Genomic DNA, 15843 nt, shown 5'->3' with positions numbered 1-15843 from the left:
AAGCCTGTAGCGGTTGACTAACTGAGAGGAAGATAAAAAGGCCAGACATTTTGCCTAAAGGTGGAACCAGCTTTGCTGTGCAATTTCACAGTCCCCTACGAGATCAGGCCAAAACTTACCTGCGGCTGAAATTAACAACGTTTTTATTTACTTCTACCCTCACACACCATGTTCTTCCTCCTTTCCTACCCTTCTGAGACTAGGACTTCTGTAAGCCCCTTGCACAACTTTTTTTAGGTTCTCTTTTAATGTACCGACTCCAGAGACAAATGACAACATCATTGTGTTTTTACTGTCACTTTCTTTGTGGACAGGAAAGATGTGATCGTAGAAAATTCTGAGTTTGGTGAATACCCTTCTCTTATTGACACATTTATATGTATTATGTTATCCCCTCAACAATGCTACAAGTACACTTGTGGTATTTTGTTGACAAGAAAACTAAGGCTAATAAATGGCTAATAACTTGCCAACGTCATCTGGTTAGTTAGTGATGGAGTGAAAATGTGAATTCAGGCTCTAGTTTCAGAGCTTTTTGTGTTGTTCCACACTAACACATATTTATTCTCATTTTGTTGCCCTGAAACAACATTCAGAGGTGAGCAAAAAAGGTCCTTGGTCTCACAGAATTCAGTTAGAAAGAAAAGACAAGCAAAAATAAATCTATCATTATAGGACATGTTAATTTACAAATAGAATTTGTATTTCTCATGCTTCTGAAAAAAATTGTAGCAGTTTCATTAATCAAGAAAAAAATTAAATTAGAAACTAAATATAAAAACAGATCCTAAAGTTTTTTTATTTTTTTTTATGAAAAAATAAAGAGGTATTATTGAACTTTTGGATAAATCAGTTATTCTAGCTATAGTAAACTGAAAATTATTAACTATATTATATAGTTTTCATTGAGGATAGACAGCATAGACATTTCTTTAAAGAGAGAAAATGTTTATCAGGCTTCAAATTTAAAGATAAGTGTATTGTGTGTGGTCATTACCTGTATAATAATTTGTAACATGATAAATGATGTCCTAACTTAGGGGTCTGTGAAGACAGAAATGTTCAAATGAACATTTCTTACATTGACTCTCAATTTAACCTGAAGTTACAGCATTAAATCTCAATTTAGTGAAGGCTTTTAAGTAGAGTCGTGATAATATGGCCTGGGAATGCTGCTTTTTGATGATGTCCAAAAAAATCTGTGTAAATAAATAAATAACACTCTAATAGCCGTAAGGGAACAAATGCAGTCAGTCATCTCTGCAATAGTTAGATGTCTCAGGAAAGTTTTTTGGTGAAGCCCTGAGTCACAGGCACTTCATGGTTGAATTTTATGATAAAGTTCTGTTTTTTTACAGAAGGAATACATGCCCTTTAGACATCACTCATACATTTCAAACACCGAGCAACTACTGTGTCTGTGTTCATTCACACGCATATGTGTGCAGACAAAGGCGTGGTAGTATTTCTTATTGCTAAAAACAAAATGGACATTCATGAAAGTTTTAGGGACATTACTTACACTTTCAATCAAATGTAGAAGACAAATCCACTCCTCTTCTGCACAAAGATAAATCAGTTTTAGTTTAGCCTCAGGTTCTATGTCCCATGGCATGAAACATAACATCTACAATTGAAAGAAAAAAAAAAAAAACTAGCGGAGGATTTTCTGGACAACACTGAATTATCAAATTAGATTGGCTCTTCTGTCATAATAAACAACTTTAAATTTTCAATTACTTCAAGTTTTTACATCGCTCACATTTAAGCTCTGTACAAATTGTTAGGACACTTTTCTGTACGTTGTTACTCAGAAGCAGGGTTTATGTACTTTTTAGAATCTCACTCTGAGGCCTCCATCATCTCTGTAGTAGGAAAGGAAATGGCTGATGAATACCTTCTAGGAGAGAAACTATTGCATGTAAGATGCTTCAGCATATTGTCTAGAATGTAGAAGGTGCTCATTAAATATTAACTAGTAGCAGCAGCAGTAATTGTCGTTGTCATCAGAGTAGTAGTCAGTCCCACTTAATATGGCATAATGATAACTTTACCATGGACTGGTATTATTCATTGATATATTTAATCTAATGGTTATAAACGTTTGTTTCAAATTAAGTTTAAAGAAAGAAGCTTAGGAAAATGTTCTCTTTTCAGTGCGATAATTTCTCTGCATCTCATAAAATGGCTTATTGCCCATCCCTCTTTTAGCAGCAACACTTCTTATAAGCTTTGAGAAAGGAAAAAAAAAAAAGAAAACATCTTTGCTCTATGTCAAGGTTAAAGTTTGGTCTACACATGACTGATGAGTAATAGAAGAAATGCACAAAGTCAGTCTTAGGCTGTCCTTAATGGTATTCAGCACAAGGAAAGGGTCTTCAGACAGATACTCAGGCTTCAATCTACTTCTTGCTAATGCAAATGGAGACATTTATCCTTTAGATTGGAAGATCAGACATAGAGACATTTTTATTCAACATTAGGACATTTATGCAAATATCACATGTTCAGATTTATTCAATTGTAATATAGAGCAGAACGTCAGTTCCCAAAAATTCAAGGGTGCCATTTTGGCAAGATTAACATTTCTAATAGCATGAGATTGTAAAATGTAGGGCAGAGTACAACACTCCAATATGTTACAGAACTGTTCTAAGAGCAGCACAGAATTAGTAAACAAGTAAATGTTTTGGTCAAAAGATACCAAAGATCTGCCGCAAAGCAAGTACCTGATTTTTATAGTCTGAAGAATTTTACAGAAAATTTGAGCTCAATAATAAAGAATTGGAACAATTTGGTTAGATGGAGAGGAGAAAAGGACTATGAAACCAAGCTAAAAATATCAATTTTGGCCATGACGCGAGTCGAGGGAGGTCTTCGGGCACGTGCCGCTTTCCTCCCTTTGCGTCTCGGAAGTTCGTGCCAGTTACCGGAGGCGGTGACAGCGAGCTGGTTTCTGCGGCCTAGAAAAATCTTGCAAAAATGTCTCTGTAACCATCTCTTGAAGACCTGAAGGTAGACGAAGTAATTCAGGCTCTAAGAGCCTTTTCTGCCAACTCTGCCAACCCAGCAATTTTTGTCTGAAGCTTCTGCTCCCATCTCTCAAACTGGAAATCTCTATCCTAAATTGTATCCGGAGCTCTCTCAGTATGTGGACTTGAATTTAAATGAAGAGTAGATACATGCAAATATGGCCGTGGTCCCTGGAGCACCAACTCAGGGGCAGTTGGTGGCAAGACCTTCCAGTAAGAACTATATGGTGGCTCCTGTAACTGGTAATGATGTAGGAATGCGTAGAGCAGAAATTAAGCAAGACATTCGTGAAGTCATTTTGTGTAAGTATCAAGATGGACAAATTGGGCTCAGGCTGAAATCTGTAGATAATGGCATATGTGTTCAGCTAGTCCAGGCAAACTCTCCAGCCTGTTGGTTGGTCTGAGATTCGGGGACCAAATGTTCCAGATCAATGGGAAGAACTGTGCAGGCTGGAGCTCTGATAAAGCACACAAGGTGCTCAAACAGGCTTTTGGAGAGAAGATTACTATTCGTGACAGGCCCTTTGAATGTACAATTACTATGCATAAGGATAGTACTGGACATGTTGGTTTTATCTTTAAAAATGGAAGAATAACATCCATAGTGAAAGATAGTTCTGCAGCCAAAAATGGTCTTCTCACAGAACACAGCGTCTATGAAAGTAATGGACAGATGTCATTGGGTTGAAGGACTCTCAAATTGCAGGCATATTGTCAACATCTGGGACTGTAGTTACTGTTACAATCATGCCTGTTTTTTTGTCTTTAAACATGTTATTAAGCGGATGGCACCAAGTATTATGAAAAGCCTGATGGCCCACACCATTCCTGAGGTTTGAAAGTCATGGCACAATGGAGACTTTGCTGAACTTCTCCAGTCTACTTCTTTGGCAACTTAACTTTATATTACGTACATGAAGCTTTCGAGAAGCCAGAGCATATGCTGCATGAGGACCTTCTGGCTCACATTATGGCTGGGAATCTCTGTTTGATCTAATACCTTGTTCAGACTTCAAGATAGTTGTAGCCTTATCCTGGTTTTACATATGTGAAACTTTGAAAAGATTTACTGATTTTCATAGAATAGTTCTCTACTGGAAACCTGATGCTTTTATAAGCCATTATCATTAGAAGACTGATGCAGGCTTAGCTTTGTGTTAGAACCTTTATCCTAGTTATCAAGTAGTGCTGTTCATATTACTTTAGTTCTATGGTACATTTGCATGTTTACTGTTAACCACAGTATATTTAGAATGATTGCTTTTTATATAGTTTTTAAGCACACGCATGTGCGCATTCACGTGTGTGTGTGTGTGTGTGTGTGTGAGTGTAGTGCATGTCTATAAAATACCAATTAAATAACACTGGTTCCATTCCATGTAAGCATTACACAGTTTATGTAGGTTGCAAGACATAGTGTTGATTATTAAAATTTAACTAACTTCAATTAATATGTTCGAACTGTCGCCTTAATTATGTTAAGCTTCTAGACTAAAAGCCAAAATATAACTATTGCTGCCTTCTGAAACCCAAAATGCAGTTCTATATTAAACTGAAATGTACACTAGCCCAGTATGTAATTTAATGGTACATACTGAGCTATAGCATCACTGCTTGGTTGCATTTGAGATTTTCTAGTCAGTGTGTAACAGAAACTTCTTTCTTCTAAAAGTTACTGGTATCATTTTCTGAAAAATGAATTACTACATTTAATGTAAAAATTCTTATACTATAAGTGGGATAAACTTTTGACTCCCTTTTTTCATTTGTATATTAAGTGCAATAATACCTAATTTTGATATTTTACTCTTACCATTATGTAACCTAGCTACTTTGAGATGGTCTTAGAATGTTGCCCTGGTAATTGGTTCCATTTCCTGACTCCTCCCTGCAAGCAAAATAGCACTGACACTTTATCCTGACTTTTTTCTTTGTAGGTTTATGCCTACACTAATTAAATACATAAAATAATATTTATATAATAATAATAACATATATATATTCATACATACATACATATAGATAGATAGATAGATAGATAGATAGATAGATAGATAGACATATATATATATATATATATATATATATATATATATATATATATATATATATATATATATATAAATTTCCCTAGAATGCCAGATAAAGTTTTTAATAATAAATCAGGAAAGAGCTGTTTGGATTGAGGGATAGTACCAATATAGACCCATAAACATTTTTCCTGCATAGTTTGTGTGTGTGTGTGTGTGAGAGAGAGAGAGAGAGAGAGAGAGAGAGAGAGAGAGAGAGAATAAAGGGCGGTGTGTATGTGTTCACACATGTAAGTATAGCTTATACATATATGTAAACCATATATGTAATATAGGCATATGTCTGTCTGTGTATGTAATAAATAGTGCTTATTAATGAGTGCTTATTAATGCTAGCCACCATCCTAAATATTTGAAATGGATTTACTTTCATAATCCTTACAAAAACAAAAACAAACAAACAAAAACAACTGTCTGAAATAGCTAGTATTATTTCTGTGTTATAAATACGGAAACTGAAATTCACAGATGTTGAGCAACTTCTCCAAGATCAGAAAGCTATTAAAAGGCAGGGCAAGATCTGAAACCTAGTCCTCTGATTCTAAAGAAAATACATGCAATGCTAAGTTGTCCAACAGAAGGGCACCTGAGCTTTAGCAAAAATGGAACATTGAGCAGATTCAGGGTCCCTATTTTGCACGTTAAGCAAATGGAGTACTTTTCTAGGACAAGGTTCTTATTTTTCACTTCTGTGATAATTCTGAGAGTAATGATAACAATGGGAACTAACATTTATTCAGCTCTTAATGACTAGATATAATTTTAAATCCCTTACATGGATTAATTCTTTTATACACACAACAATGCTCTGAGGTAAGTCCCACTATTATCTCCATTTTATAAATGAGGAATTAAGGCTCAAAGAGCTTAGGTACAAGGAAGGAGATGTCTTTTTTCTTCCTCCTCCTTCTCCATCCTCCAGCTCACTCTCCTCTAGGAGGGGCTCTGCCACCCACAGTGTTCAGTATAGTGGCCTTGGCATCACAGAGATGAAATCAGAGTCCTTCTTTACTTGTCTGCTGTTCACATACATGCTGCCCCATATTTCCAGCATTGTATTCTGAAATATATGTATTCTGAAATGTAACATTGTATGCTGAGTACTCTTAAGTCATCCTCATAGTCCTTCACACTCATTCCTTCTGCAGTGGCACTTGCAACACAGCACTTTTAGAGCTCAGAAGCATTACACCGATCCTCCATGAGCTCTTAATCATGTTCTTCCATGGAAAGGGAATTGCCTGAAAGCATTTCTGCACATAGACAGTCATTAAAGTAAAATTAAAACAAGCATGCTGATGCATGTGTGAGTGTCAGACTTTACCTAAAAGTCATCACTGACTACTTATGGTCATGACAACATCCACTCATTTTACAGAATTGACCCAATAATAACCTTTGAACTTTTGGTCACTTCTGTGCTCATGTCTTCCCTACCACTCAATATATATATGGTCAAAAATATGTATACACATTTTAAGAAGGGGAAAAAAAACCTGCATTAAAATTATGCTGATGGTAATTGAGAATCTCTCGTAATTGCAGAAGTCAAATGTGACTTGTATTCATCTTTTTATATGAGTGTATATTGAGTATTACAATTTTAATAAAGTTTTTTCCTTTCTTAAAATGTGTATACATTTTTTGGCACCCATATATATGCAAGTGTGTATGTATATTGATAGGTAGATGGATGGATGGATAGATGGATGGATGGATGGATGGATGGATGGATGGATGGATGGATGGATGGATGGATAGATAGATAGATAGATAGATAGATAGATAGATAGACAGACAGACATGTCTGTCTGGTTATTACTATACTTTTTTTTACCTTTATTTGGTCTCTTTTGTGTTTTAAGTAATTACCGGAGTCTATGAAACAAGTCTCCCCTTAGTACCATTTAATTTAATTAGATCTCTCATCTGAGCTCCTGCTGAGTCAATATTTAGTTCCTTGTCTATATCCGTGGGACAGCCTGAAACATTTCATATGCTAGCTAAATCGCTTACTATGCACGGACATATGAGCTGAATGCCTTCATTTGCAGTCTCTCTCCCTGGGTCATATCCAGGCTGCTACTAAACTCCTCTGCTTTGCCTTCCCACTTAATTGTTCTCCTCCATGGTTTACCTAGCAATTCCTTTTCCTGGATGATAAACTATGATGGAACAGAAGGAAGAGCAACCCTCGACATTGTCTTACTAATTTGGTTTGTAGAGCCCTTTCTCTAATGTAGCATTTTCAAATAGGTCCATTATACATCTGCTTCTCCACCTGGGACCACCAGCCATGCCAGGTGCAATGCCATAATTGCTTGGGAGTGAGCTGCAGTATTCACCTGAAGCTGAAGCTAAATAATACTGAGTTTAATTCAGTATTATAGTTAACTATAATTATATATGTATATAGAATTTATTTATATTTATATACATTTTATTTATATTTTATTTATTATATATATATATTTATAGTCACAAGATGTGGAGTACAGCATAGGGAATAGAGTAGTCAATGGAACTGTAACAGCTATATACGATGTCAGAGGGGTAGTAGATTGGGAGTGGGGGGTTATCACTTTGTGAGCGGTTTAAATGTCTATTACATTGTTTTATATGCCTGAAAATAATTTAAAAAATAAAAATAAAACCGAAATGACATGCCACTTCAAAAAGGAAAACAAACAAACAAAAAAAAATGGGGGAAGTTATGAATGAAGGTCCAGAACAACCCCAGTTTTTTTCCACTTTAGAGGGGTCAGGGTAAATATTTGGACTGTTTGTGGTCTACATTGGGAAAAGTGATTTAAACGCTGGGAATGATGGTCTACTAATTCATACAAGAGACTTAAGAATCTGTTCTTGCCAACCTTTTGGACTTTAAAGGGCTTCTCAAGTAAAAAGGATTTTGTTTTAGCAATGATCTCTGAAGACAAGGGTGTTTGCCTGAATATAAAAATAAACACATACATACATACATACATACACACAAAACTTAATTTTTTAAGAAAGGTAAATTTGTGCTTGATTTTCCAATTTAAAGTATAGATATAATAATTTAAGAATAGGTAATTTGCTAAAGCCTCATTATATGTAAGACGCTATGTTTTGTATACATCATCTTTTGTTATTAGTATCTGCCTAGTATGAAAGTATTCACTCCATTTTACAAATGGGCCTGTGTCTCAGAAGTTCAATAATTTGTCCATGTTCACATACCTATCGTAAGATAAAGCCAGGGGGAGAACTCAGGTCTTTCTGAGTCCAAAGTTCACTCAGATACATTGGAAAGAGGTCCCTGCTCTATAAAGAAATCGAATCATAAAATAGGGACCTGTCCATGATGCCTGCAGCCTCTAGGGCTTCTATGTTGTTCGTATCTGTTGGTCCATGAGCCAATGTAAATGGAAGTCCTGATAGAAAGGTGCACTCTGCCAGCCTAACCTTCACCCTGTGAGCTGCATGCAGCAGGAGGGTTTGATATAAGGTCATTTGGAGATTTTGGTTTTCCTATATTATTTTAGAATATGACATTATTTCTTATTAGGGTATTCTGTCACTAATATTTGAGAGTATAGGTGCAGTTATGATTCATATAAATCTCTGTGTTAAGCTATCAACCTAGCATCTACAGCATGCTATTTAAAAATAACATTACTATCACCATTAGCAAAAACAAGGACAGTAGTTAACTCTTACTGGGGCTTGATATATACTACACAGTATTGTAAGATTTTCACGTGTTGATTTAATCTTTAAAATAATTTTATGAGACTGCTATTATTATTATCATGACTTTGCCAATTAAAACCTGAGGCAAAAATTAAGTAACTGACCTTGGAGGTGATGTATTTAATATGTGATGGAACCAAGATTCCAATCTAGGCTTTTTGACTCCAAAGCTTGCACTCTTAACCAGTATATTTCAATGTCCCTCAATCTAAATATTCTTTAGGTAAATGAATAACATTTTAGCTTAGTGTTGAAATTTATCTCTTCTAAATATATTTTTAGTTCTTACTCTCTCACTTCTCCCTGTAAGAAGTTCAGATGAGAAGACATTGGTGAGGAGAAAAGAAAGAATAAAAATAAATGTGTATAGACACGTCTCCCTATTTAAACTCTTCTGTCAATGGCAGTGTCCTTGCTCTCATTCTCAAGCTCGAATGCATGTCCAACTGCCTTTCAGGCCACCAGAGAGCCTGCCCTTCATTCTGACCGTAATTCAATTTTAATGATTTTAAGATCAGCTTGCTTTAATGAAAATTGAATGGATGAGTATAATTCTCTGAATCCTAAGTAAAATCTACTCCTTTGACACTTAGAATGATCCACCTATGGCAAACATGTTTCTCCTTCTGTACTATCTAAATAAATAAACAAAACAAAACAGGTTATGGCAGTTCTGGGGTAGGGATGTACATAAAATAAACATTCCATGTTAAAATGGAGTGATCCAGAAATACTATTTCTCGAAATGAGTCATAAACAAGTTTTGAGCCTTTCCCTAATGTGATTTTTACCCCTTTACATTCTGCCCATTGTTGCAAGTCATAAACATTTTTTTTTTTTAGTTAAAGTTTATTGACAATGGTTACCAAAGCTACATAGGTTTCAGGTGTACAATTCTGTAATACATCATCTATATATCACATTGTGTATCACACACCCAGCGTCAGTTCTCCTTCCATCACCATATATTGTATCCCTTTTATTCTCATCTACCACCCTACCCCACCCTTAGCCTCTGGTAACCACTAAATTATTGTCTGTGTCTACGAGTATTTGTTTATTTGTTTGTCGTGTTCCTTTGTTTTAAAACATTTCAAGACTGTTTGATTAAGGTTCAAGCAAGTGGAGCAAACTACAATCATATTTTGGGGGAAATTTTAAAATCAATAAAGATATTAATACAAAATGGGAGGTTGGAGAGTGACAAATTATTTAAATTTGTAAAGCTCTTTAGTCATGCTTAGCACATAATCAGCACTGTTTACTATGCATTTAAATTATGTAAACATTAGCTGTAAGTCTTGACTAGATTTGTGGTCTTGGGAAAGACAATTAACTTCCTTTTCTAGTCTATAAAATGAGAATTTCAATTTCATATATCCCATAGGATTTGTCTTGTTTTGTTTGCAGGAATAGATGTGATAATAGATATAAAAATTTTTATATGATAATGGATCCATAATGCGAGTTATTTTAGAATTCATTATAACCATGATAAATACTTTATATGTAACATGAATTAAGCAAGAAAAATCTAATGTACACTCTGAGAAAGCATACTACCATGTATAATATTGCTTTCTTTGTGAAAAGCGTTCCAAGTTTCACAAATTAATTTGTGAATAGGCTATAATCCCAAAATTTGATTGGGATACTTGGAGTGCCAGTAGTTTGCCATATAAAAAATATGACCCCTAAATCAGATAAAATTTGTTCCACTGCAGGGGTAGGTGCCAAGTAATCTAAATTTTGCTTTTGCTAAAACCCCATGTGTGTATAACCAAGGTCTCTAAGTAAAATGAACTCACATATTTTCTGAATAAATATTCATTACTCTTCCATTTGTGCCAAATTCCATCTTGTCTGTTCTAAATGATACATTCGTCAGAGGGGAAGTATAGGTTGCCTAACAAAATCCCTAACAGCACCTTAGTGTATATTGGCCATGAATATATAAAAACATAGAGTGAAACAATATATTTTGCTAGCTTTCTGGTATGTTGGGCTGAGGCTGAGAGTTGTAAATGTCCATGCTGTACAGATCATTCATGTTTTAGAGTAATCTGGGGCTAGGTAGGATCAAATATAATACTACATCTCAATTACTAGCTGCCAGTTCCCTATTTTTATAAAATAATATTGAATAGGACTTTTAAAATTTCTTCTGGTTTGGAAATGCAAGACGTAAGTACATTCTATGTTTCATATTGCAGTCCACCTGGATTTTTGCAACACATTACTTTTTTAGTGTCCCACTTCTTACATATAGAAATGTTCTTTATGCATTAAGGGAAATATTGAGTTCCATCAAATTAAAATTATAAACTGGAAGTGAATGTCTTTTCTTTGGTTGAAATACTCTGTTAATTATTAATTTTATCAGTTAGTAGGTGCTCAAATACATTTTTTGATCAACAAAAACTTGTTGCCCAATTCCATTTTATTTTCCCCCCCATGAACAATACACAATTCCCGCCAGGGTAGTTCAAGTTGCCCCTTTATTGATCAGGGTAAAAGGCTTGCTGTCCAAGTTATTTTTCCTCAAAACACCAACCAAACTATGTTTCATTGCAAATAATCGTACTGAAGCAAAATAGATCCTATAGTTACCCAGTTCATCAAATAATAATACTCTAGTGCGTTCTTGCTTTTTTGTATTATCAAAACTACACTACAATAATAGTATTTTGATAACCTAATGTATATGTAAATAGGTGATATTTTGTTAATTGATATATATATATATATATATATATATATATATATATATATATATATGTTGAGAATTTGGAAGGGTTATAGCTTCCCTGTAATTCTGAGTGTAGACTCAGAATTACATTAGATTAGGATGTAATTATTCTAGTGAATGACAAGGAGGCTGGAATGTCCAAAGTCAAGTTGCTGGCAGACTGGTTCCTGGTGAGAGAGTATTCTCTTTCCATCTTGCAGTCGGCCACTTTCTTGCTGTGTTCACAGAGAGTAGACAGAATGAGAGAGAGAGAGAGAGAGAGAGAGAGAGAGAAACTATAGCTATTCCTCTTCTTGTGAGGACATTAATTTTGTTACCAGGAAATGACAGTTTAAAGTTCTTGTCTTCATGAAGGAAAGACTTCAATCAAGAGACAGAAATTTGTGCAGCATGAACAGCAGGAGTTTATTAGTAAAAGAATAACAATCTGAGACATGGAGCAGGCTGACCTGAGAGAGGGAAGCAGCCTCTCCTTACATTTCAGGAAGGCTTTTATTTCTATGGGTAGAATTGCCTTCCCCCTCCCCTCTCTTATCTCTCTTTTTTCCCCTGGGGTACCTAGTCCTCTGGCATTTAGGGATGCATTTTTTTTTTGCTTTAGGGGCATGTGTAAACACATCCCCATGGTTTTTGGGGTGTGTGTAAACACATCCTTTGGGGTATGTGAAAACCCGATACATGATGGGCTAGTAAGGTATCGGTGATCCTGCAAACAGGATGTGTACTCTGATAATCAGGATGTCTTCCTCCCTTCTCTGGCTTTTAACGATGCATTTCTTTGATTTGGAGGTACATGTAAGCCAGGAATCCTGCTGGGCAGCTGCCAGGGGTCTTGACCCAAGTAGGAGCTGCAGCAAGGAGCTTTCTAACCCGGGCTAAGTCTCTCTTTCTGCTGCTCATTTCTATCTACCTACCTACCTTATCATGGGGAGAACATAATTTCAGGAAAGGAATCTTGTCACCTCTCATAATTTTAAAGTGCCTGTGGGACAACCTAGAGAAAAAGGTAGTAATTAACACTTAGCACTGTTAAAATTGAGGGGACCTTAATAAATCAATCCAATCCATATACTGCAAAAACAAAGAAATTTGAATTCAGAGAAATAAATAGGATACAATTATTCAGCAGACAAAGTGAACATTAAACACTTAGTCTCTTGACTTGTCATTAAAAAATTCTTACACTAGTCTGTTGGCTTCCAATTACAGATCAGAAATCGGAGAACAATTATGAGGAATCTAAGGGGCCAATTTAGTAACATGCTGGCAGGGAAAGAGACTCAATGCCAAGGCAGTGAGCTTCCTGGCAATAATGCCTTATCGGTCCTTAGATCTGTATGGAATTAGTTCAGGGTTCTGGGGTAAGCAAGACCTAAAAGGTGTTGATATATTGGACACTGCCATAAAGGTTAAATAAATTTAAGGCCAGGATCCAGGAAGATCATTAGATGAAATCTTTGGAAACTTCATAAGTTTATAAAGAGAAATATTATAAGTCAGACATCTTCTGTCAAGACTTGACCAAACACTTTAAGACTCCAATCCTCTTACTGCCTACTTAGTTCCAATAAGCAGTGTCAAGATTACAGAGGTGACCAGTCATTTTATGACATCGGTCATGTTTTACATCATCTGCTTGACACAGATAGGAGAGCCAAATTCTGCTGAGAAACGCAGAAGTAATTATATATGGTCTTTCTAAGGCCATTAGGTTAAACACAGACTTACATGTTTTGATTTCAGGTGGTTTATGAAGCATATTTAAGTATCAAAGTTAAGAAAGTTAAACAGAACTTTAATGGAGTCAAATACTCCAGAATATAACATTCAAATAAATTCACAGGGTTATGCATTTTCCAAAGTCATCTCAGGAATAACTGTGCTACTTCAATTAGAGCATTCTTACTGAGATTGCTCATGACCAATGTTTACTCTACAAATATACAAAAATTCCTTGATAGAGAATTTTAACCAGTGGCTTTCCTTTCCTTTTCTTTCTTTCATTAAAAAAAAAAAAAAAAAAAGTTCTTGGTTTCTATTAGGTAACATCAAAAGAGGCTGTAAAAGTGTTTCCTATCAATATAGGACAATAAATCTGAACCTGCTTTGACTAAATTGGTGTTTCCTTTCCATTCATTATTTTGGTTATTCTAGCATGACAAACATGCTTGCAAAAATGTCATGACTTATTAGTCCATGAAATCAAAGAAAATGATAGTCATCTCTCTAGGATCTTTTAAAAATGTAATCACCACTTAAATGTGAGCCGATAACCAAATAAAACAAGTTTGGTTTATTCTACATCTTTACTTTCATATCTCTGTTTTCCCAGTAAGGATCAGGAAAAGTAAATAGCAGTTCATTATTGTTATGAGAAAGGAACCGTGAGTAGTTGGACTGGTGGAAAATAAGGTTGGCAAAGTTATTTGAGAACATGATATACTCAATACTCATGACTTTATTCTATGGTTATTTATGCTTCATTGGAGTTTGTCAAACAGGAAAGTAATTATCAGAATTATGTTTTAGAAAGATAATGCTGTCTACAGTTTGGAGAGTGCAATAAAGAGAGGGGGGAAACTCTAGGTGACTAATGAGAGGTTATGTCAGTGGTTCACATAAAAGGGACATTGACTTGAATTAATGAAGTGTATGTAAAGTCTAAGAAGGATGTTTAGATTTAAGAGAGATTAGGAGACAACACTTATACATTTTGGTGACTGAACAGAATAGGCACAGATTTGGGGGCTATGATTTTAGTAGTTAAACTACGAATCTAGTAGTTTATATCTAGTGCATGCTATGTGCCAGGTAGTTTTCTAAGTATTTAATATACATATGTAATATATAATTTATTTAATTACCATACCAATTTTATTAGATATAATTATTATACTTGTTTTTCATATGAGAAAACTGAGGTACACAGAGATTAAATAAATCATCCATGTTCACTCAGTTAATAAGTAGAAGAGACGAGTTTTGAACATAGGCCATTTTCGTATAAAAAACATGGTTTTAATCACTGTTAGCCATAATGTTTTCTACCTGAGAATGTGGGCAGGTGTGGGTTGCATTTGAGGTTATTAGAGCACATTAATGTGTAAATATCCAAGAGGTAATTGGACATATAATAATGGAACCCAAAAGAGATGTCAGGGCTGAAGTAATAAATGTAGAATATTTCAGTTTATAAGTCCTAATTGAAGTTATGGATATGTCCAAGAAATGATGCAACTTCTACTGATCCAAATGAAAGTAGTGGGGAATTCAAAATAAATTAATGGCTTCAGAACCCTCTAGATGTATTCCCTTTCAAAATGCTAAAATAACTTTATTGTTTCATGAATAAATTTAGTTACATTTGTATATATTTGAAACAGTTATTTGACCAAAATATTTGGACATTAACACTATACACCTGCCCTCTACCTGCATTATTCCTAGATACAAAGAGCTAATTTAAATAAATTGAAAATACTAATCAGTATTTAGTTATTATTGAATCTAGACTATCAGAGTAGTATCCCTTCAAAATCCATTTGTAAACACTCTAATGAAAGTTTTACTGTTGTTATAAGACAACTGGAAATAGTCATGTGTCTTTCCTAGTGAATGAACATTTTGGACAATCAATTATTGATCCTGGGACCAAGATGTATCCAGGTATCTAGATAGAGAAGCAGGATTGATACTTTATTTTCCATGCTGATGGAAAACTTAATTATATGAATTCTTAGCTATCTGTTCCACAGCTCACCTCCCTTCTTCCTTCTTTGTCAGTTCCAATAAAATATGCATTCATGAAGGCTGAACTATAACTTTGTTGTATCCTTACCCATAGAAGTTCACTCACTGGAGATATTCTTAGGATTCTATTTTCAGTTCAAAAGCTTTTCCATAAATCGTAGTGGATGTTATCCATGACCCTGAGATATGCCCAATCATTTTGTTGAACTAAAAGTACAAAATAATTAAAAACTGAAATGTTAGTAACAAGTTTAGGGTTACTTGAGCTACATTGTCTACACCATTGTTAAGGAAGACTTTCCTTCCATGCAATAACATTTTGAATTAAAAAATCTACAAAATGAAAAACAAGCATTTTCAATTTGCTGAAGTTCTATCATAGGATAAATTATCTTGTCACTTCTGCTTAATTTGAATAAAACAACACAATTAGACATAACTACCAGATATCTTAAAAGAGAACAATTCAGAAACATAACATGAT

General features: G+C 34.8%; 1 protein-coding gene and 1 pseudogene across 5 annotated transcripts in view; both read left to right on the top strand.

Annotated features, from left to right (window-relative positions):
- Nucleotides 1-15843, top strand: part of CTNNA3 (catenin alpha 3) — a 1458437-nt gene that overhangs the window by 1418661 nt on the left and 23933 nt on the right. The window lies entirely within an intron of this gene.
- Nucleotides 3257-3874, top strand: LOC308508512 (syntenin-1-like; annotated as a pseudogene). The gene has a single exon. The product of its transcript is annotated as a syntenin-1-like (transcript).

This window comes from Rhinolophus hipposideros (assembly GCF_964194185.1).
Source record: "Rhinolophus hipposideros genome assembly, chromosome: 15".
Lineage (NCBI taxonomy): Eukaryota > Metazoa > Chordata > Mammalia > Chiroptera > Rhinolophidae > Rhinolophus > Rhinolophus hipposideros.
The sequence above is the reverse complement of the archived record's forward strand: the minus strand, read 5'-3'. Positions and strand labels throughout refer to the sequence as shown.